Source organism: Phocoena sinus, chromosome 7 (genome assembly GCF_008692025.1).
Source record: "Phocoena sinus isolate mPhoSin1 chromosome 7, mPhoSin1.pri, whole genome shotgun sequence".
Lineage (NCBI taxonomy): Eukaryota > Metazoa > Chordata > Mammalia > Artiodactyla > Phocoenidae > Phocoena > Phocoena sinus.
Genome location: NC_045769.1, coordinates 10,492,275 through 10,517,459, shown reverse-complemented (window position 1 = coordinate 10,517,459; position 25,185 = coordinate 10,492,275).

Sequence of the window (25,185 nt, the reverse complement as noted above, 5' to 3'; positions counted from 1 at the left end):
TGTGTCTGGTTTCTGTTATGTTATCATAATTTCTGTTATTAAACCTGATCGTGTAGCCTGCTATTGGCTACATGGCCAGAGGGATACAAACAACAACCTTCTCGGATAAAACTATAACTTTCCTGAAATCAAGGCATTTTGTGTGTGTCTTGGCAGTTCACCATCCTGAGACAAAGCATACCTCACGTGACTAAGAAAGAAATTTGGAAGCTGCGCCAAGGTGCCTTGGACTTCCCAGAGGATTAACTGTGATTTCTCTCTCCTACTTATCAGATCCTTTACCTCTACTAAAGCCGTATGTGCTTATACTTTGTGGAGTTTTGTGAGTCTTTACAGTAATCCAAAAAATCATAATTGGTATAGCTGACATAGTCAGCAGGATTATTGAAATGGTCCCAGATTCAAGTGAAGTAACTAAAGCTTTTTTTCTGGAGGAAGGATGATAAGGAAAGAAGGATAGAGAACCTTCGGTACAAAGCTGACTGCTGAGCCAGTCCTACTTTGAGGTCATTCAGGGATTGAGATAATTAATTAGAAAGGCTTCTCAATGGAATTTAGAAGAAATATGATTGGAGAGGGGTAGCTAAATGGATAAGGAACAAGATATAAACTGAGGACTGATCAGAACTGATTTAAAAATACAGAATCAGTTCCAGGGACATCGAAAGTGCATAATCAAGCAGTAGATGTTTGTTGCTTGGGTTAGGAATGGGGAAATGGTCCCAATGAAAGATTGAAAAATGTGAGTGGGCCATAGTTGTGACTCTTAATTAACCCCTTATTGCTAAACAGCTATAAATTTGGAAAATCCTAAGCAGGAAACTACTGAAACTGCAAGATATTCTATCGAGAAATTGATGAATTTTCTGGACGGAACTAGAGATTATCATACTAAGTGAAGTAAATCAGACAGAGAAAGACAAATACCATATGGTATCATTTATATGTGGAATATAAAATATGACACAAATGAACTTATTTACAAAACAGAAACAGACCCACAGACATAGAAAACAAACTTATGTTTACCAAAGGGGAAAGGGGGTGAGTGAGAGATAAGTTAGAAGTTTGAGATTAGCAAATACAAACTACTATATATAAAATAAATAACAAGGTCCTACTATATAGCACAGGGAACTATATTCAATATCTTGCAATAAACCGTAACGGAAAAGAGTATGATAAAGTTTATATATATATATATATATATATATGAATCATTTTGCTCTACACTGGAAACTAACACAACATTATAAATCAACTATACTCCAATAAAAATTAAAACAAAATAATTGACTGATTTTATGAACAGATATTGCCAGCACCTCCAAAAACCTTGGTAACATAAGTTTTTATGTATAATGTTTACTATTTTATTATCTCTGAGCATGATGGCTAGGAGGGGAATCTTTGGTTCCAAATTACCCTAGCTTTGATAAATTCAAGAAACCTGAAGAAAATATAAAAATGGATTTTATAAGACTCTTGGTTGGTGTCTACATTTACCATTATGGAAATGGATGCAAATACCACTGCTCCTATTTCTAATTTGTTTAATCAGAATTAAGTAAAAAATTCAAGGGGGGGACCTTGAAGATGGCGGAAGAGTAAGACGCGGAGATCGCCTTCCTCCCCACGGATACACCAGAAATACATCCACACGTGGAACAACTCCTACAGAACTCCTACTGAAGGCTGGCAGAAGACCTCAGACCTCCCAAAAGGCAAGAAACTCCCCACGTAACTGGGTAGGGCAAAAGAAAAAACAGAGACAAAAGAATAAGGACGGCACCTGCACCAGTGGGAGGGAGCTGTGAAGGAGGAAAAGTTTCCACACACTAGGAAGCCCCTCCGCGGGCGGAGCCTGCGGGAGGCAGAGGGGGGAGTTTCGGGACCGCGGAGTAGTGCACAGCGACGGGTGCGGAGGGCAAAGCGGGGAGATTCCTGCACAGACGATCGGTGCCGACCGGCACTCACCAACCCGAGAGGCTTGTCTGCTCACCCGCCGGGGCGGGCGGGGCTGCGAGCTGAGGCTCGGGTTTTGGTTTTGGACGGAGCTCAGGGAGAGGACTGGGGTTGGCGGATTGAACATAGCCTGAAGGGGTTAGTGCACCACGACTAGCCGGGAGGGAGTTCGGGGAAAAGCCTGCACCGGCCGAAGAGGCAAGAGACTTTTTCTTCCCTCTTTGTCTCCTGGTGCGCGAGGAGAGGGGTTTAAGAGCGCTGCTTAAAGGAACTCCAGAGACGGGCGCGAGCCGCGGCTGAGGGCGCGAGCCCCCGAGACGGGCGCGAGCCGCGGCTGAAAGCGCAAACCCCAGAGACGGGCGCGAGCCGCGGCTGAGGGCGCGAGCCCCCGAGACGGGCGCGAGCCGCGGCTGAAAGCGCAAACCCCAGAGACGGGCGCGAGCCGCGGCTAAAACCGCGGACCCCAGAGACGGGCGGGAGACGCTAAGGCTGCTGCTGCCGCCACCAAGGGGCCTGTGTGCGAGCACAGGTCACTCTCCACACCCTTCTTCCGCGGAGCCTGTGCAGCCCGCCACTGCCAGGTTCCCGGGATCCAGGGACAACTTCCCCGGGACAGCGCACGGCGGGCCTCAGGCTGGTGCAACGTCACGCCGGCCTCTGCCGCAACGTCACGCTGCCTCTGCCGCCGCAGGCCGGCCCCGCACGCAGTGCCCCTCCTTCCCCCATCCCCCAACCCCCGTCCTGAGTGAGCCGGAGGCCCCGAATCAGCGGCTCCTTTAACCCCGTCCTGTCTGAGCGAAAAAACAGACGCCCTCCAGCGACCTACACGCAGAGGCAGGGCCAAATCCAAAGCTGAGCTCCTGTGAGCTGTGAAAACAAAGAAGAGAAAGGGAAATCTCTCCCAGCAGCCACAGAAGCAGCGGATTAAAGCTCCACAATCAACTTGATATACCCTGCATCTGTGGAATACCTGAATAGACAAGGAATGATCCCAAATTGAAGAGGTGGAATTTAGGAGCGAAATCTATGATTTTTTTCCCTTTTCCTCTTTTTGTGAAGGTGTACGTGTATGCTCCTGTGTGACATCTAGTCTGTATACTCTAGCTTCCACCATTTGTCCTAGGGCTCTATCCGTCCATGACTTTTTTTTAAAAATTCTTTTTCTTAATAATTAAGTTTAATTGTAATAACTTTATTATACTTTACCTTCGTTCTTTCTTTCTTTCCTTCCTTCCCTCCCTCCTTTAGACAACGAATCACCCCAAATTGAGGAGGTGGTCTCAGGGAGCAGGATTTATGATTTTTCCCCCTTTACCTCTTTTTGTGAAGGTGTATGTGTATGCTTCTGTGTAAGATTTTCTCTGTATAGCTTTGCTTCCAACATTTGTCCTAAGGTTCTATCCGTCCCCTTTTTTTTTTTTCTAAATATTTTTTAATTCAATAACTATATTATACTTTATTTTATTTTTACTGTATCATCTTTCTTTCTGTCTTTTTTTCCTTCTTTCCCTCCTTCCTTCCTTCCTCCCTCCCTCCCTCCCTCCCTCCTTTCTTTCCTTCTTTGCTTCTTTCTTCCTTCCTTCCTTTCCTCCTTTCCTTCTTTCTTTCCTCATACTTCTACTAATTCTCTCTACTTTTTCTCCCTTTTATTCTGAGCCGTGTGGATGAAAGGCTCTTGGTGCTCCAGCCAGGAGTCAGGGCTCTGCCTCTGAGGTAGGAGAGCCAACTTCAGGTCACTGGTCAACAAGAGACCTCCCAGCTCCACATAATATTAAACAGCGGAAATCTCCCAGAGACCTCCATCTTAACACCAGCACCCAGCTTCACTCAACGACCAGCAAGCCACAGTGCTGGACAACCTATGCCAAACAACTAGCAAAACAGGAACACAACCCCACCCATTAGCAGAGAGGCTGCCTAAAATCATAATAAGGCCACAGACACCCCAAAACACACCACCAGACGTGAACCTGCCCACTAGAGAGACAAGATCCAGCCTCATCCAGCACAACACAGGCACTAGTCCCCTCCACCAGGAAGCCTACACAACCCACTGAAACAACCTTAGCCACTGGAGACAGACATCAAAAACAACGGGAACTACGAACCTGCAGCCTGCAAAAAGGAGACCCCAAACACAGTAAGATAAGCAAAATGAGAAGACAGAAAAACACACAGCAGATGAAGGAGCAAGATAAAAACCCACCAGACCTAACAAATGAAGAGGAAATAGGCAATCTACCTGAAAAAGAATTCAGAATAATGATAGTAAGGATGATCCGAAATCTTGGAAGTAGAATGGACAAAATGCAAGAAACAGTTAACAAGGACCTACAAGAACTAAAGATGAAACAAGCAACGATGAACAATGCAATAAATGAAATTAAAATCACTCTAGATAGGATCAATAGCAGAATAACTGAGGCAGAAGAACGGATAAGTGACCTGGAAGATAAAGTACTGGAAATAACTACTGCAGAGCAGAATAAAGAAAAAAGAATGAAAAGAACTGAGGACAGTCTCAGAGACCTCTGGGACAACATGAAACGCACCAACATTCGAATTATAGGGGTTCCAGAAGAAGAAGAAAGAAAGAAAGGGACTGAGAAAATATTTGAAGAGATTATAGTTGAAAACTTCCCTAATATGGGAAAGGAAATAGTTAATCAAGTCCAGGAAGCACAGAGGGTCCCATACAGGATAGATACAAGGAGAAACACGCCAAGACACATATTAATCAAACTGTCAAAAATTAAATACAAAGAAAGCATATTAAAAGCAGCAAGGGAAAAACAACAAATAACACACAAGGGAATCCCCATAAGGTTAACAGCGGATCTCTCAGCAGAAACCCTACAAGCCAGAAGGGAGTGGCAGGACATACTGAAAGTGATGAAGGAGAATAGCCTGAAACCAAGACTACTCTACCCAGCAAGGATCTCATTCACATTTGATGGAGAAATTAAAACCTTTACAGACAAGCAAAAGCTGAGAGAGTTCAGCACCACCAAACCAGCTTTACAACAAATGCTAAAGGAACTTCTCTAGACACGAAACACAAGAGAAGGAAATGACCTATAGTAGCGAACCCAAAACAATATATAAAATGGAAATAGGAACATACATATCAATAATTACCTTAAATGTAAATGGACTAAATGCTCCCACCAAAAGACACAGATTGGCTGAATGGATACAAAAATAAGACCCTTATATATGCTGTCTACAAGAGACCCACTTCAGAACTAGAGACACATACAGACTGAAAGTAAGGGGATGGAAAAAGATATTCCATGCAAATGGAAACCAAAAGAAAGCTGGAGTAGCAATTCTCATATCAGACAAAATAGACTTTAAAATAAGGACTATTAAAAGGGACAAAGAAGGACACTACATAATGATCAAGGGATCGATCCAAGAAGAAGATATAACAATTGTAAATATTTATGCACCCAACATAGGAGCACCTCAATACATAAGGCAAATACTAACAACCATAAAAGGGGAGATCAACAGTAACACATTCATAGTAGGGGACTTTAACACCCCACTTTCACCCATGGACAGATCATCCAAAATGAAAATAAATAAGGAAACACAAGCTTTAAATGATACATTAAACAAGATGGACTTAATTGATATTTATAGGACACTCCATCCAAAAACAACAGAATACACATTTTTCTCAAGTGCTCATGGAACATTCTCCAGGATAGATCATATCTTGGGTCACAAATCAAGCCTTGGTAAATTTAAGAAAACTGAAATTGTATCAAGTATCTTTTCCGACCACAACGCCATGAGACTAGATATCAATTACAGGAAAAGATCTGTAAAAAATACAAACACATGGAGGCTAAACAATACACTACTTAATAATGAAGTGATCACTGAAGAAATCAAAGAGGAAATAAAAAAATACCTAGAAACAAATGACAATGGAGACACAACGACCCAAAACCTATGGGATGCAGCAAAAGCAGTTCTAAGGGGGAAGTTTATAGCAATACAAGCCCACCTTAAGAAGCAGGAAACATCTCGAATAAACAACCTAACCTTGCACCTCAAGCAATTAGAGAAAGAAGAACAAAAAAACCCCAAAGCTAGCAGAAGGAAAGAAATCATAAAAATCAGATCAGAAATAAATGAAAAAGAAATGAAGGAAACAATAGCAAAGATCAATAAAACTAAAAGCTGGTTCTTTGAGAACATAAACAAAATAGATAAACCACTAGCCAGACTCATCAAGAAAAAAAGGGAGAAGACTCAAATCAATAGAATTAGAAATGAAAAAGGAGAAGTAACAACTGACACTGCAGAAATAAAAAAAATCATGAGAGATTACTACAAGCAACTCTATGCCAATAAAATGGACAATCTGGAAGAAATGGACAAATTCTTAGAAATGCACAACCTGCCAAGACTGAATCAGGAAGAAACAGAAAATATGAACAGACCAATCACAAGCACTGAAATTGAAACTGTGATTAAAACTCTTCCAACAAACAAAAGCCCAGGACCAGATGGCTTCACAGGTGAATTCTATCAAACGTTTAGAGAAGAGCTAACACCTATCCTTCTCAAACTCTTCCAAAATATAGCAGAGGGAGGAACACTCCCAAATTCCTTCTACGAAGCCACCATCACCTTGATACCAAAACCAGACAAGGATGTCACAAAGAAAGAAAACTACAGGCCAATATCACTGATGAACATAGATGCAAAAATCCTCAACAAAATACTAGCAAACAGAATCCAACAGCACATTAAAAGGATCATACACCATGATCAAGTGGGGTTTATTCCAGGAATGCAAGGATTCTTCAATATACGCAAATCTATCAATGTGATAAACTATATTAACAAATTGAAGGAGAAAAACCATATGATCATCTCAATAGATGCAGAGAAAGCTTTCGACAAAATTCAACACCCATTTATGATAAAAACCCTCCAGAAAGTAGGCATAGAGGGAACTTTCCTAAACATAATAAAAGCCATATATGACAAGCCCACAGCAAACATCATCCTCAATGGTGAAAAACTGAAAGCATTTCCACTAAAATCAGGAACAAGACAAGGTTGCCCACTCTCACCACTCTTATTCAACATAGTTTTGGAAGTTTTAGCCACAGCAATCAGAGAAGAAAAGGAAATAAAAGGAATCCAAATCAGAAAAGAAGAAGTAAAGCTGTCACTGTTTGCAGATGACATGATACTATACATAGAGAATCCTAAAGATGCTACCAGAAAACTACTAGAGCTAATCAATGAATTTGGTAAAGTAGCAGGATACAAAATTAATGCACAGAAATCTCTGGCATTCCTATATACTAATGATGAAAAATCTGAAAGTGAAATCAAGAAAACACTCCCATTTACCATTGCAACAAAAAGAATAAAATATCTAGGAATAAACCTACCTAAGGATACGAAAGACCTGTATGCAGAAAATTATAAGACACTGATGAAAGAAATTAAAGATGATACAAATAGATGGAGAGATATACCATGTTCTTGGATGGGAAGAATCAACATTGTGAAAATGACTCTACTACCCAAAGCAATCTACAGATTCAATGCAATCCCTATCAAACTACCACTGGCATTTTTCACAGAACTAGAACAAAAAATTTCGCAATTTGTATGGAAACACAAAAGACCCCGAATAGCCAAAGCAATCTTTAGAACGAAAAAAGGAGCTGGAGGAATAAGGCTCCCTGACTTCAGACTATATTACAAAGCAACAGTAATCAAGACAGTATGGTACTGGCACAAAAACAGAAAGATAGATCAGTGGAACAGGATAGAAAGCCCAGAGATAAACCCACGCACATATGGACACCTTATCTTTGATAAAGGAGGCAGGAATGTACAGTGGAGAAAGGACAGCCTCTTCAATAAATGGTGCTGGGAAAACTGGACAGGTACATGTAAAAGTATGAGATTAGATCACTCCCTAACACCATACACAAAAATAAGCTCAAAATGGATTAAAGACCTAAATGTAAGGCCAGAAACTATCAAACTCTTAGAAGAAAACATAGGAAGAACACTCTATGACATAAATCACAGCAAGATCCTTTCTGACCCACCTCCTAGAGTAATGGAAATAAAAACAAAAATAAACAAATGGGACCTAATGAAACTTCAAAGCTTTTGCACAGCAAAGGAAACCATAACCAAGACCAAAAGACAACCCTCAGAATGGGAGAAAACATTTGCAAATGAAGCAACTGACAAAGGATTAATCTCCAAAATTTACAAGCAGCTCATGCAGCTCAATAACAAAAATACAAACAACCCCATCCAAAAATGGGCAGAAGACCTAAATAGACATTTCTCCAAAGAAGATATACAGAATGCCAACAAACACATGAAAGAATGCTCAACATCATTAATCATTAGAGAAATGCAAATCAAAACTACAATGAGATATCATCTCACACCAGTCAGAATGGCCATCATCAAAAAATCTAGAAACAATAAATGCTGGAGAGGGTGTGGAGAAAAGGGGACACTCTTGCACTGCTGGTGGGAATGTGAATTGGTTCAGCCACTGTGGAGAACAGTATGGAGGTTCCTTAAAAAACTACAAATAGAATTACCATATCACCCAGCAATCCCACTACTTGGCATATACCCTGAGAAAACCAAAATTCAAAGAGAGTCATGTACCAAAATGTTCATTGCAGCTCTATTTACAATAGCCAGGACATGGAAACAACCTAAGCGCCCATCATCGGATGAATGGATAAAGAAGATGTGGCACATATACACAATGGAATATTACTCAGCCTTAAAAAGAAATGAAATTGAGCTATTTGTAATGAGATGGATAGACCTAGAATCTGTCATACAGAGTGAAGTAAGTCAGAAAGAAAAAGACAAATACCGTATGCTAACACATATATATGGAATTTAAGGGAAAAAAATGTCATGAAGAACCTAGGGGTAAGATAGGAATAAAGACGCAGACCTACTGGAGAACGGACTTAAGGATATGGGGAGGGGGAAGGGTGAGTTTTGACAGGGCGAGAGAGAGTCATGGACATATACACACTAACAAACGTAGTAAGGTAGATAGCTGGGGGGAAGCAGCCGCAAGGCACAGGGATATTAGCTCGGTGCTTTGTGACAGCCTGGAAGGGTGGGATGGGGAGAGTGGGAGGGAGGGAGACGCAAGAGGGAAGACATATGGGAACATATGTATATGTATAGCTGATTCACTTTGTTGTAAAGCAGAAACTAACACACCATTGTAAAGCAATTATACCCCAATAAAGATGTTTAAAAAAAAAAAAAAAAAAAATTCAAGCAACCTTTAGTAGGAAAGTAAATCTCCCTTCTCCTCCTTCACTTTGATTACAAAATAGAGTACCCCAATGAGGATTCTATTATGTTAAGAATATAGGCTACATATTGGATTGGCTATATGATAATAAAACTTCCCATAATTTTATGCCTTGACTCAATTTATAATGATGTTGCAAGAAAAGGAACTCCTCTGGTGTGGTGTGGGCTCCAGATGTGGCCTTGCTATTAGAGGGAAAGATTACGGGAAGGAAGCTGTCATAGTCTTGTTAGTTCAGTTGCTAAAATGGGGTTGACCAATGTGCCAATGACAAGTTATTCAAAACAGAGGGAATAACAAATTTTAGACAAGAAATAATATGTTAAGCATGGTAAATTGAGGGGCAGCCTTTTGATAGTTAAGAAAGATGTCATGATAAGATAATATAGACAGGTGCTTACTAAGGTGTTGCTAGACCACTATTGAAGACTAGGTGAACACTTCAGGCATTAAGGGGACCGCGCAACAATTCAACTTACCCTAACCTCAATGAATTGAGAGAATCTGAAGGAAATATGCAAAACGAATCCATAATCCCTTTAGAATCAGACAGTATAAGGCAGTGGTCCCCAACTTTTTGGCACCAGGGACCGGTTTCATGGAAGACAATTTTTCCGCAGATGGGGCGTAGGGGGAATGGTTTCGGGATGACTCGAGTGCATTACATTTATTGTGTACTTTATTTCTATTATTATTACATTGTAATATATAATGAAATAATTATACAACTCACCATAATGCTGACGGGAGGTGGAGCTCAGGCGGTAATGCGAGCGATGGGGAGCGGCTGTAAATACAGATAAAGCTTCGCTTGCTCGCCCACCACTCACCTGCTGCTGTATGGTCCGGCTCCTAACAGGCTGAGGACGGGTACTGGTCCGCGGCCCGGGGGTCCCGTGCCACAGCTGCTGAAGTCCGCGTGCCTAGAGCCCACGCTCCGCAACAAAGGGAAGCCACCACAATGGGAAACCGGTGCACCACAAGGAAGAGTAGCCCCCGCTCGCCTCAGCTAGAGAAAGCCGGCGTGCGGCAACAAAGACCCAACGCAGCCAAAAATAAATTAATTAACTAAAGAAAAATAAAGTGGAGCACTGTTGTTTTTTTGTCACATCCTTTGATATTATTACAGCCTTGCACTGAGTATACGTTTGAGAAGTTTTGTGAGTCCTTTCAATAATCTGAAGACGTTATGTGACACAGACACAGCTAATAAGTGGAAACTCTGGGTTTTGAAATCTTTTCAAATCCAGAGCAATTAACCACTACCAGATATGCTTCTAAACTGAAATGTGCATCTTAATAAATAGGAATTTATTATCGATCCTTTACCAAGAGGAGATTTGGTAGCTAAAGGGTAAAGTATAAACACATGAGGAACTTGAACTAGGTCCTCTGAATTGGAGAAGAGCACAGATCATTAAGATATTAAATAGAATCTTTGTATTCTCCATGGTTTCCCTTAGAGCTGCACTGTTTGGAGTCATTGCCAAACCATAGTTTGATTACTATTGATTTATTTCAGTGGTCGGAGTCTAATTTTCAGGTCCCAAAACAGAATGCCCTAACCAGTATTCATTAGATATCCTTTGGGCTATGACTTTATTTGATATTCATGAGTTTTATTGATTTTTAAAGTGTAAGAGGCAATTTTCAGCTCCCTTGTAAATTTTTTACATCTGTAATATTAGGGGAAAAGAAAAGAAATTACTTTTAATATGGAATTCAAATAGGTTTTAGAACAAAATGTCTCAGATCTATATTAGAGATGACTAAAAACTGTTCCCACCAACATTTATCAAATTTGAACCATTCCTAAAGTTCAAGTTCATAATTTTTCAATTGGAGATTTTAAAAAGTAATTGATATAATATTGTTGGATTATGAGGCCATTAGTACAGTAAGGCATTATATAGTAACAGAGAAAATTATTATTATAAATCAAAAACTACAGAAAACTTTGGGTTTATAGAGTACAAAAATTTTAAGAGATTATTTTTCTGAAGTCCAAGTACAGAGATATTTTTAATGGAAAATACTCCTCTGTATCCAAGTGATCTAATATAGATTTATTTTTGGCCTTGGCTACCTCTTCATGTTTTAAAAAAATGTACAATTAATGCATGGCTACTATGTGTTTGATGCTAATCGAACTTTGCTGTGTGTTTTACATCTTTGCCTCAATATAATCCTTATAAAATTGCTTCAAATTGGATATTACTTATGACATTGTTATGGGGAGGAGGTGATGGAAAGGGTGCTGTTGAATGTATTGGTCTTGAAAAATGGAAAAAAAATTTGAAATTTCAAGCTTACTTCTGACATTTTAAAAAAATTGGGCTCCCAATTGCTGCATATATTATACCTCTGAATACAATGGACATGCAGGATATAGTTGTAACACGTATTTATACCATGTAAATAAGACATGCAACTATGGGACAACTATGCTTAAACTGTGTACATATTCTAAATGTACATGTGTACATGTTATGATTCCCTAACACAGGCTTCTGATTTAATTTTCAAGTCTAATCTCTACACCCAACGTCTCCTTGTCAGCTTCTGTATTGACCTTATTCAAAGTAGATTGATTGATGTCCTCTTTTTTATTTTTTTTAATGGGTCTCTGAACCAGAAATCAGATAAGCTTTGTAAAAGTTTCTGCTGCTCTAGACTATGACTTTTCCAGCTGAAAGGGAAAAGAACGCAAGGGCTGATGCAAGGACTTTGGCTCTCATCTGATAACCATTTGTAGAGGGCACAGAAATGTGAAGCGCTCTTGTTTACCTTCTGGGCATAGTCTTATTAGTGCTCTCATGTAAAGCATCTGGATTCTCTCACTTTGTGCTGCTGTTAAAGATGTACACAACGTGAATTTAATGCCAAAACAGCCCTATCAGAAGAACTGACAATGAGTGATGAGCCATTATAAAATGCATTTGGTATTTCCCATAGGAAAACCCTTGGAAGGGGGGTTAGGGGGTCGGGAGAGACAATTCTTTATATACTGGCTGTATTTCCTTTCAGGATTCCTGTGAAGTTGAATTAATTGACATTTGAAGATACACTTTCATTCTCAGGAATAAGTTTAACACATGTGGTTTTAACAATTACTCAATGTTAACCTCTTATTAAAGGTCCTGAATTTGGGTTTTTAACTGAAAGTCTGTTTGAGGTCTCAGACACAAGGAATATTACTCCAGGAAGATGAGTGGAAGAAAAGAGGCTTTGACATTCTAAAAAACTGCATTTTTCAGCTGTGCACTAGAAGTCTATAAGCTTGGCACTAGAATCTTGCCTTCATCATAAATTAATAATAATATTTGATGTCAGATTTCCATTTGATCCATTTCAGTGAGTATTTAGTACTTAATCGCATGGTGTGGTGTGAAGCTATAAAATCATACTGTTCCATGCATATGAGCTCCTGTTGTGACCAAAGGCATGAGCATTCCGTAGGGAAAACCTAAAAAGTGAAGCAGAATATGAACTCGTAAAGATGTTCACCGATGCTGAATGCTGTTCCAAGGAGTCCAGAATAACTTCCAGAAAAATGTCCCCAGATACTGAGCTAAAGACTACTTCCCCATAACTTCCACACACCAAAGCATGGCTTCTGCCTTTACCATGAGGAAGAAGCTCCCACCCCTCAGGCATTCTTCTTCAGTTCAAGGAGAAAGGAAGGGAGAGACATTTTTTTGCATAGGAAGCATTTATGTGTCAAAGAGGTGGTGATGTGTGTGTGTGTGCACCAGGGCAGGTAGATGTCAAAGAAACGAGCTATAGAGCTGAGCAGGCTGCCATCCAAGCAGCTGATCTGGGTTTGGTTCCTGGCCATCGTGTTAGTTAGGGCTGGAGAGAGCCAAGTTCCTGAGTTTGGAACAAATTGGATGAGGGGCAAATACCATCCCTACTGTGAATGAGGTTGAGTTGATAATGTGGCTGGAGCATTGATCACAGAGGGGCTCCCTGACATACCCTGATAAGATTATGGGACTGATCAGCAGAGAAGATCTGTGTCCTTAGAGACCAGCCTTTCACAAAGTGATAGAAAATCTTGAAAGGACTGAGACACGTAAGCTGATTTTTTTTTTCCTCCCAATGTCACCAGTCAGAAAAGTCATTCTTCCCCTCACAGGGAGAAACGAGAATGGTAGTAAAATGAAATAGAACAGAAGTGTTCTTCCCATTCATTACCCTCCCTCTGAGGCAACAGAAGTTTCCTCCCCTTTCAGGAAACATGAAGAATGGAGAAGAACCCTCCTCTGATATTAGTAGATGCAAGAAACCTGTTATCTTTAAAATCGCTTTAATATACTCTGATATGCAAATATATCCTATCAGTGGTGGTGAACTCAGAATCATCCAGAGTCTGTAAAAAAAACAACAGGTGCCAGACACCACTACATTCTTAATAATTACTCCCTAGGTCCACCCCATTTGTTTTTGTTTTTTAATAAATGTAAGTTTTGGAGCTTCATTTATCCTTCAAGAATCACTGCATTTGAGCATTTAAACCAATGTTGCTTTAATATTAACAGTGTTTACTGAACCCATGAATTCTGTACCATAGAATCACAGAGGAAGTTCTAATTGACCATGGAATCTGGCTTCCGATTCTCAGAATGCTCCTTTAGTTATATTTGTATGTGTACATCAACGTAAAAAATAATGAGACTTTAAACACCGAGATAATCATAAAAGCCAGCAAAAATGTTTAGTGTTTCACAGTATTTTAAGTAAGGGCAACAAAGTAAAGAATGAGTCTCTAATCAGAGACTTCGTTTTCTGCCTGAAATACCATGATGAGGAACATGTTCTGTCTTATCCTTCAAAAGTGAGTATAATTATAGTTGCTTTAGAGGAGCACTCTTTGATAGGAATTTCTGTATTGAGGGAAATATATCTGTGCTATCAAATATGGAAACTACCAGCCACACGTGACCGCTGAGTTCTTGAATGCCCCCAGTGCAACTACAGGACTGAAATTATAATTTCATTTAATTTTAATTAATTTAAACTTAAGTAGCCATGTTAGACTACTGGGTGCCACGTTGGAGAGTAAAACCTTAGAGCACATTTTTCAAACTATAGGTTGAAATGCATTAATGGACTCAGAACACTATTTCATGTTTCATGCCAGCATTTTTTTTTTTTTTTTTTTTTTTTTTTTTGCTACACTGCCAGGTTTGCAGGATCTTAGTTCCCTGACCAGAGATACAACCCGGGCTCCCGCAGTGAAAGCACTGAGTCCTAACCCCTGGACCACCAGGGAATTCCCATGCTAGCATTTTTTTAAAAGAATTAAATACTATAGATAATATCAAAGTTCCTCACTTATAGCAAAGTAGTTTCTGTGTGAGGAGAGAGGAAATGAGTCCCAGCTCGTGGTAGAAAATGGGTTTTGTGTGATTCACTGACCACTGCCCTCCAAGGTCACTGAAATAGTAGGTGTAATTTGGGGAGCAAACCAAAGAAACAACAGACAGGAAAACTGCAATGTTAGTTTTGCTTGCAATGAGGGAAGAGCCAGTGAGAAACTATGTGATGATGGCTCCTCCTTGAGGTTTGGTGATAATATTTTCAGTGGGGGAAAACTAAAAAAAACAGTAGAGTCAAATGAGAAGAAACACACTAATTTCCTCGTGTGTACACACAATACTTTCCCCTTCTTCTTCTGCGGTCCTCAACCAAAGCCCCACCTGCGCCAACCTTCCAGAGCTTAAATTGGCCACTTCAAACTTAGGTTTTAAACAGTGTCTGTGTTAGTAGACAGAACCGGTCCTCTGATGCTCCTGCTTATGTTCTAGTCCAGCTTTTTGATGTGGCATTTCAGCGAGAGACATAAAATCCCACTGGGCTTTAGCTCAGAGTGAGCTCAAAGGTAGCCTTGGAAAGTGGCTATGAATTTGAGACGATTAACACTGTGCGTCTCACTGTGTGGAGAGATGAAAATTACTAAACCCTCAGAATGTGTACAAATATAGAAGTATGACATCTCTGTACTCTGAAGTTGATTATATCGTAGTCGACCAATAGAATTTGTTGTTGTTGTTATTTGCGTATTATGTAATTGTATTAGAGAATCTGGGGGAGCAAGTTTTTGAAGAAAGAGGAATAGATTCCCTATGAGACAAAAGGAAATTGTTCTTCTTTATTGAGGTTTAATTTATGTTAAAAGAAATGAAGTGCTCTTGAGTGCTCAGCGAGATGAGTTTTGACAACTGTATATAACAACCAGCCAAAATGAGGTAATGGACATTTCCATCAACCCAGAAGGTTCCCGTCTGCTGCCTCCCCATTGAACCCCTGCCTTGCCATAGACCATCACTGTACTGTTTTCTAGCATCAGAGACTAGTTTTGGCTGTTTTTGGAGTTCACATAAATGGGCTCATGCACTATCTACTCATATGTGTCTGACTTCTTAGGCTCAGTGACATGTTCTGTGATTCATCCTGGTTGTTCCGCATGTCAGTAATTCATTCCTTTTTGTTGCTGAGTAGTTTCCCATTCTATGAATAGGCCACCTTTTGTTTATCTAGTACCTGTATGGTCATTTGTCATTTTTTTATTTTTTAAAAAGGTTGCTATGAACACTTTTGCGCAAAAAAATTTTTTTTGTATACGTGGCTCTGTATTTTCTTTTTGCTCAGGTAAATATATAGAGATGGCATTTCCAAGTCATATGATAAAAGCATGTTTAACTTTATAAGGAACTGCTGAAAAACTTAGCATAGGGAGGGCTCCAAGCCTAGATGAAGTCTATCAATCACTTGGTAGGAGTTCCTTGTACATTCAGGATACCAGCCCTTTGTCAGATATACGTATGACTAAGAATATTCTGCAGCCTGTGGCTTTGCTATTCATTTAATTTGGGTCCTTTGATGAGTGAACCTTTTAATTTTGCTGAAGTCAAATATATATATCTATATAATTTTTCTTTTATGGTTGAGGTAAGATTGTTACTATTTTTTACCTGAAGGTTTGATAGAATTCACGGGTGAAAGCCATCTGGGCTTCTTTGGGGAAAGTTTTTAATTGTGGATTTAACTTCTTGTTTGCTTGTTTTAAAGAAGATGTTGGGGGTAGGAGTTTAGTAATTTATTTATTTATTTTTGCTGTGTTGGGTCTTCGTTTCTGCGCGAGGGCTTTCTCCAGTTGTGGCAAGCGGGGGCCACTCTTTATCGCGGTGCGCGGGCCTCTGAATATCGTGGCCTCTCTTGTTGCGGAGCGCAGGCTCCAGACGCGCAGGCTCAGTAGTTGTGGCTCACGGACCTAGTTGCTCTGCGGCATGTGGGATCCTCCCAGACCAGGGCTTGAACCCGTGTCCCCTGCATTAGCAGGCAGACTCTCAACCACTGCGCCACCAGGGAAGCCCTGGATTTAACTTCTTTAATAACTATTGGACTCTTCAGATTTCCTGTTTCCTCTTCTATCAGTTATGGTAATTTGTGTTCCTTGAAAAGGAACTTCAACGAAGTTGTCGATTTTATTGGCTTAAGGTTTTAAATAATTTTTTGTGTCCTTTTAATGCTTATAGCTTATATAATAATGTTTCCCATTTTACTATCAATACTATAATTTCTGTTTTCTATTTCTTAATTAAACTAGTTAGGCATTGATTAGTTTTATTAGTTTGTTATATAAACCAACTGTTTTATTCTGTTGATTTTTTTCTGTTGTTTTCTGTCTTATGTTTCATTAAATCTCTCTGTTGTTTGTATTATTTTCATTCTTCCCCTTACATTGGATTTAATTTGCTCTTCCTTTTTTAGTTACTCAAGGTTAAAGTTTATATCATTGATTTTAAGCACTTTGTTTCTAATCAGGCATATGGCTAATTTTCCCTCTAATCACATTTCCAGTGCATCCCACACAATTTTTGATACATCATATTTTTTAACTTCTATCTGAAATATAGTTAAATATATCAATTTCTTTTTTTCTTTGATCCTTGGGTTATTTAGAAATGTGTCATTTAATTTTCAATTATTTGGGAATTTTCACATGTATTTCTGTTACATTGCTAATTTATCTGCACTGTGGTACAAGAACATACTCTATTTGATTTTGATCCCTTGAAATTTAATGAGGAGTTATATGGTCCAGCTTATAGAATATATTGATAAGTGTTTCAGGTGCGTGTGAAAGAATTCTGCGATGGTGGGTAGAGGTACATACGCGTCAATTAGATGAAGTCGTTTGATAGCCTTGTTCAACTATTTTGTATCTCTACTAATTTATCAGGTTTTTCTATTCAGTATTGATAAAAAAGAGTAGTAAAATCTTCAACTGCATTTGTGGATTTGCATATTCAACCATATGTTTTTATCTATAGTATATTCTACTGTTATTATAATTATACCTTATTGTGGAATCGGCATTTCTGTCACTATGAGGTATTAGTCTTGTCTTTTCTCTAGTAATATTTCCTTTAAATATCTAATTTAAACATCCTCTAAATACTAATATAGCCACAGCACTTTCTTTTGCTTAGTGTTTCCAAGATAGCTCTTTTAACTTTTTGATTTTAACATGTCTGTATTTTTGCATTTACAATAAATGTGATTTTCTTGTAAAAAGCTCATACTTGCCATTTTTTTCCATACTGAAAAATCTTTTGTATTTACTTGCATTGTTTAGGCTACAATCTGTTCTCCATATTAGCAATCAGAGTTATCCTTGTAGTATATAACATATTTCATTCCTTTGGTCAAACCACCCATTGGCTGCCTGTCTTAACTCAGAGTAAATTTTGAAGTCTTTACAACGACCACCCAGGCCTTTTGTGATCCATCCTCAGCTCCCACCCCAGCTACATCTCTGCTCTCAGCTATTCTCTCTCTACCTTGATCACCCTACCCCAGGCCTCCCAGCAACACGTCAAATACACGAGGGACACTCTTCCCTGCTATGGTCTTCTTCCAGATTTCTCTATATCCTCCTCCCTCGCTTCTTCTCAGGTCAATGTCACTTCCTCTCTAGAGACCTTCTCTGACACCCATGCCTAAAATAGTACTGCCCCATAACTTTATTCCTTTGGCCTTTAAACATTTTATACCACATACCACCAGCTTTCATGTCATATATTTACTAATTTATTGTATGTCTCCCCTACTATATTATAGGCCTCATGGAAGCAGAGACACTATTTTGCTGACTATTGTCAGTGTCTAGTGTGTAGTAGGGGCTCAATCAATGTGTTGCATTGAATGAAACAGTATTCTCTCAAGCTCCATGAATTCAACTAAGGTGGTCCCTCTACATAGAAAAGCACCACCACTCTTTCCAATTTTCTAGACAAAGACCTATAGAACAATTCTGTAACAGAGCCAGATTCAATATTAAATATATTTCGATTTTCTAGGGCAACTTTTTTGAAAATACACTGTTCCTTTGTATTCAGACATAAAATAATACTTGATAAATTACATGTCCTGAATTTTTGTCTTAAAAAACAGCCTTCATATTTTTAAAGACCCTTCTAGCTGTGGCCTTCATTGTGAATGTTAAAAATTTCTCCTACTCATGTGGACCCCCCAAACAAACACCTCATCTCAGCATGGTACTGTGAGAGCTCCTCCTGTATGGCCCCCTACTAAGTATCCTGTGATTGATTCCCTCTAGAAGGGAATTTATGATATTATATTTTAATAATCTGTTTACTTTTCTGACTTCCTAACTAAACTAAGAGTTTAATATGGACAAAATTCATATTTTCTTGATCTTTCATTTTCAGTGACTAACCCTGTATATGGCACATAACAAGAGCTCAATAGATTTTTGTTTGTAAATGAATAAATTCCATTTATATAATACTATTCTTTCAGTTTTACCACAACTTCCTTATTTTAAAAATGGAAGTAAATCACCCAAGATTTGAGTTAGGTGATATCTGAATTGCATAATCCATGATAGTTATCCTCCCAGCCAGAGATATAGAGTCTGAGAACTTAAGTTTAAAATTGAGTCACATCAGCTGACATAACATATATTTAATGATTTTTTATATCACCAGTTACCTTAAGACTTTTAATTCTTATGAAGTATTCTTTCTAACTTCAAATTTCTGAGAATTTCCTATGGTATCTCATATGCAAAGAGCCCTCCAAACCAACAGGAGTCAGACTTGAATGTACATAAAGCTCCAGGGGCCTTGTTAAAATGCAGGCCCTGGTTCAGTAGGTCAGAGGTGGGTCCTTATCATCTGTGTTTCTGGCAAGATCCCAGCTGATGCTGATGCTACCAAACCTTGGACCACACTGTAAGTAACAAGGCTACAAGCCACGATATGCAGGTGTCCACTAAAGGTTCTTCATCACAATTTGACTTAGAACAGAATCAATTTCCGCCATGGCTGTATAGAGTGGTGTGTTCACCCAATCCTCCGACCGGAGGAGGTGGCTTCAAGGCTAAAATACATTATTCCAGGGACATTTAAAAGAAAATATCTTGTAGCCTTAAGATCGGAATCTGAACTTCTAGATGGGTAATTGATTTTTGATAGAAAAATACACTGGAATCTGACCTTTTCATCAATTTATAAAAATATAATTTGTTAAAGTCCAAAATTATGGGATGTTTTGGAAAAAAATGTCATCTGGACATCAATAGCACATCAAGATCTCTCAGAATATCTTGGTCTTTTATAGTATTTCTTCTATATTCTGCAATTTAAAAAAATGTATCAAATATTGCCGCTGAAAGTAATATAAAAAATGTTTGACCAGGAAAGATCATAAAATCAGGGCTGCTAATTAGGACAGCTGCCTCAGTTAGGAAAGCAGTTTGGGGATATTCTGTTAGCTGGATGAAAAACATGAGGCAGGTGATACCACCTCTGTTTTGACCTCACTGGCCTGTAAGCTAAATTTATGGTGTGACAAGTGCTGTTTGAATTGAATGTGAAGACAAAACCACATCACAAATGTGGTGTTCCAGAAGAAGGAGGGGGGAAGGGGCAGGTAGAAATTTGGGTGAAGGTAAAGGAGCTGATAGTTTGTCTCATCTTTGATCTTGTGTCTGGTCAGTGGAACATCCGTGACTGACAGTCGCAGAATCCCCAATCAAGGCACAAATACTGTGATGACAACCTCTGTATGATGGAAAGGATTTTAAGCGGGAGGCCATAGGCTGAGAAAAGATGAAGCTGGACAAAAAAGAGAGCTTTCTTGCATGAGATTAATTTATTGAAAAATTAGCACAGCAAAAGGGAGTCCTTTCAGAGATTTTGGTTTTGCATCCTCATTACTAACTAACTAAAAACATACACCGCGGGCTTCCCTGGTGGCGCAGTGGTTGAGAGTCAGCTTGCCGATGCAGGGGACACGGGTTCGTACCCCGGACCCCACATGCCGCGGAGCGGCTGGGACCGTGAGCCATGGCCACTGAGCCTGCGCATCCGGAGCCTGTGCTCTGCAACGGGAGAGGCCACAACAGTGAGAGGCCCGCGTACCGCAAAAATAATAAATAAATAAAAATAAAAACATACACTGCTTGGGAATTATATAATTTTGAAAACTCTTTGTTTCCCTCAGCTAACGTTTGCATGACATTGCAAAGCAGTTTACAAATCAATTCAGCAAATGTTATTTCCATTTGAGAGGTGAGAAAATTGAAAGGTAGGCAGATTGTGACTTGGCAGGCAGAGATAAAAACATTAATATTATCTAGATATCTCCAAAATCTATTATCTTTTTAACAAATTATGTTGCATGTGCATAGGTTTCCACATACCATGTTTTTGGAAAGTTCCAGCTTTTGAGATCAGAAACTTACCTTACAAGCTTCATTTTAAAGCGTTTAATATATCATCAATAGTCATCATGCTAAGAGTTCCAGCACTACAGGGATGAAATACTAAGATTCGTGTTTACACAGCTAATGGATGGGGATTTTTGTCCAGGACACAGTTATGTATTGGCAAACTAGAGACCTGAATAAATCCTATCTGTCTCTGCTTCCTTGAAGGAGTTCAGTTCCATTTCTAATCTGGCAGCCAGTCTTGCCCAAAGTATTTGGAACTTGCAGCAGCCTCCAGACACCTGGTGAGTTCTTCCACAGGAGTGCATCCAGACACTAGCTAGATGCACGCCTTCCTTTTCCTGTCTCCTTGCATTCCACCAGCAGCTGGACCAAAGATGACTCATTTATACCAACTATCAAAACATGATGTTTTGATTCTTCAGAAATCACAAGGCTCTTCAAGGATCAGGACATATTTTAAAGTAGTTGAAAAGGTGATTTTCCGAATAAGAAAGTGCTCATTGCAATTATTCAGGATTTTTTTTAAAAGAAAGTTTTGTACTGATTGCAGAGCATCTTATTCAATTACTGGACAAATTCTCCACACCATTTCTTGCTAGATAACATTTTCCAGGTTAAGAAAAAAAACTTTGCATGCCTACGTATCAGAAGAAAATAGAAGTCAGAGAAAAATGTTATGGCAATAATTTATTGTTTCTCCATTTACAAAACTAACATGGAACCATGAAGAGAGATGTAGGTTTTTTTCCTAGCCATACCTAGAAATGCTGATCGTGATGTTTGCTTAAGGATCTGCATGTATATCTACAAAATACAAGGTGAGTCTTAGACTGGGAGTTGGGGGTAATGTGTTATTGGCCACAAGTACCCAGAATAGAATTTCTGTTACACTTAATTCGAGTCTGTGTGTGTGTTGGGAATGGGGGTGAGGACGGTCGTAGCACAAATGCCAAAGACTCTTGCTGTTCCTATTAATATTTAGTGGATGTTCTTAAATGAATTCTTTTTCATTTGCTGTAGGCCCTTGGGACAATTTCTAATGACATTAAGTAATTGACTTATGTTCATAATACAATTTTCACCAGTTATGATTGTTTCACTGGGATAAGGATCCATGGAACTCCTCATACCACCATTTCAGAAGTCTATTCTTTTTTTTTCAGTTTTTTTATACTCTGATTTTCAGTTTGAGCAGTTACTCTTGCTCTATGTTATAGTTCACTGATCTTTTATCCTGCAGCACTTAATTTGTTGTAAAATACCCAGTGAAATTTTCATTTTATATATTATATGTTTTATCTCTGGAAGTCCTATTTAATTCCTTTTTGTATCTTCCATTTCTCTCATCATTATATTTATGTTTTCCTTGAAAACTTTGTTTATATTTAGTACATTTATAATAACTGTTTTAAAGTCTTTGACAGCTAATGCTATCATCTCTGTCATTTTTGGTCCACTTTTATTGACTTATTTTTCTTCTGGTTATGGTTCACATTTTCCTGTTTTTTGGTATGTCCTGTAATTTTTTTTTTTTTTTGCAGTACGCAGGCCTCTCACTGTTGTGGCCTCTCCCGTTGCGGAGCACAGGCTCCGGACGCACAGGCTAAGCGGCCATGGCTCACGGGCCTAGCCGCTCCATGGCATGTGGAATCTTCCCAGACCGGGGCACGAACCCGTGTCCCCTGCATCGGCAGGCAGACTCTCAACCACTGCGCCACCAGGTAAGCCCTGTCCTGTAATTTTTTATTACATGTTGGGCACTCCAAATTTTATATGCTTGGACTCAGCTTGGAGTCACTTCTGTGTACCATGGTCCAGGGTGTGTATGTACAGGCAGAAAGCCATGATTATGATGAGACTCACCTCATAGGTTTTTTTCTAGAAGGTGTAGTTCTATGATGCCTGCAATCCAGTATCTAGAAACAGTTATTTTATATATTTTGTCTTGTTTTCTAGTTCTTTACAGTAGAACATAAGTCTGGTCCATTTTACTACATTATGGTCTGAAATTAAATCATCATGACAAAATTTTAAGAAAAGGAGCCGTTTTGTGAAAGCAAAAGCTTAAGAAAATGGGTTTGAAATTGGTGGACGAGAAACAAAGTACAAGTCAATCCCTGACCTCAAGGAATGCACAGTTTAATGTGAACTTTTCAAGATTCTTCTTTTAAAACGTATCAGAAAAATGTTTTCCCATTTTAAAGACTTTCTTGTGTATTTCTACATCCTATACCAGTGATCTCCATACCTGACTATAAAACAGAATCATTGGAGAACTTGAAAATAAATTACAGATAACAAGGCCACACCCCAGACAGCTCTGATACAGTTGGTCTGGATGGAACCCAGAAATCTATATTTTTAAATAATCTCCTCAGGTGACTTTTACATACCCAAACTTGCACATTCTGAATGCAGACTTAATTGCTTTAGATTGTTTCCGGGAACCATATAATTCTCAAAGTTGTTCCTGATGAAGTAGATACCAATCTGGGGACTCTTTCGCCTTCCCCTTCTCTCCCCTGAGACTACCTTATTATTCAGCTTCTAGATGTGTTGTAATATTTCGTGGAAAGCTTAGGTGGCTCCCCAACTTTCCACCCTTTGTAACATTGCCCACATCAAGTCACATAAGGAGATTTGCAGATCCGCCTCATTCCACTACCACTGCTCTTTGGCAAAGCATCTAGTGAGTTCCACTCAACACTTCTGTAAAATGTGGGTTTACCCAAATGAAAGCCTTTTTCCTTTGCAGCTGGCCTTTCTGCTTGAATGGCTCTCACGCTCTGGGGCCTGTACATAACTCCAGAATACCATTTCATGACTCCGAAGATCGCCAGGACGCCTGTTCCCAGGGCCCAGCCTTTCCTTTAGTGTGACTCTGTTTACCTTTCATTAAGACCTAACAGTTTGGATTTCTTTTTCTACCAACACAATTTTCTAAGGAAACCCCAAATTGACCTCTGCTTTTAGAAACTTTAATGGGGAAAGACAGTTGGCCTCTTTCTGGGTTGGGTCCCCTGGATGAGCCAGCTGGCCTGCATTCCCTCTTCTGCAGCTGTGTGTAAGCTCCATTTGCATTTCGACCTTCACACCACAAAAAGTCAGTTCTGATCTGTGTAGTTGGCCAGTGTCCCTTGGTACTGAATCATGTCATCTTACCTTTCACGTTTGATCTAGGAAACCATTTAAGTTCAACTGGATAATAAGAATGGCCAAATAACTTCTAAAGTCGCAATTACAAACGCATCTCAACCAAGTTCAGTGCAGACCTAAGTCTGAGATTTGGGAATGACATGATAACAGACTAGATATGCCAGATGTGTGTTTTCTGAGCTTCTTTTTCAGCTCATTCTGACCAACAAGAAACTAAATCCTGGCAATATTATAAGGATAAGAGAAGACCATAGGCTAATTTCCAGAGGGAATTTCTGCTAATTGAAATATTGATGAAATGCGATAAGAAAGATGTTCTTGAACAGCATGTCACATGCATCAAACTCTGAAACAAACAAAAAACTGTCCCAAAAAGGAAGGTAAAAAAAGTTTGCTTCGGCACTCTCCTCCCCTTGCCTGTACTATCTGAGGTATGCCTTGATCATAAAAATGGGTAACCCTCTTATTAATTTACATTAAAGTTTTTCTGAAGCCATCCACTTACCTCCACTCATATCCCTACCAGTTTCTATCTTAATCCATTTATTCGGAGACTTGAAGTGACTCAAATCAATAAATATAATTACTAAAAAATTAAGGAGAATACAAATAGGTGTATTCCAACCAAGGCTTGCTGGTTCCATAAGGAAAAGTTATGAGAAAAAGTATAGTGGTGGAAAGAGAGTGTGCTTGGTATGTATCGTTCATTCATTCATGCATTCAAGTATTTATTTTGCAAGGCACTTGGTACACGGCAGTCAACAAAAGAGGTCCCGTCCTCACAGTAGAGGGATAAAATAAAAAAGTAAATAAAAACAATTAATACAAGTGTCTTTTAATATCACATCTATTCATGAGTGTTTTTAGTGAGAGATATTATTTTGCCTGAATATAATTTGTTTCTGTGTTTTGAAGAGTGAGAAGGGAAAGTTCAGATGCAAGG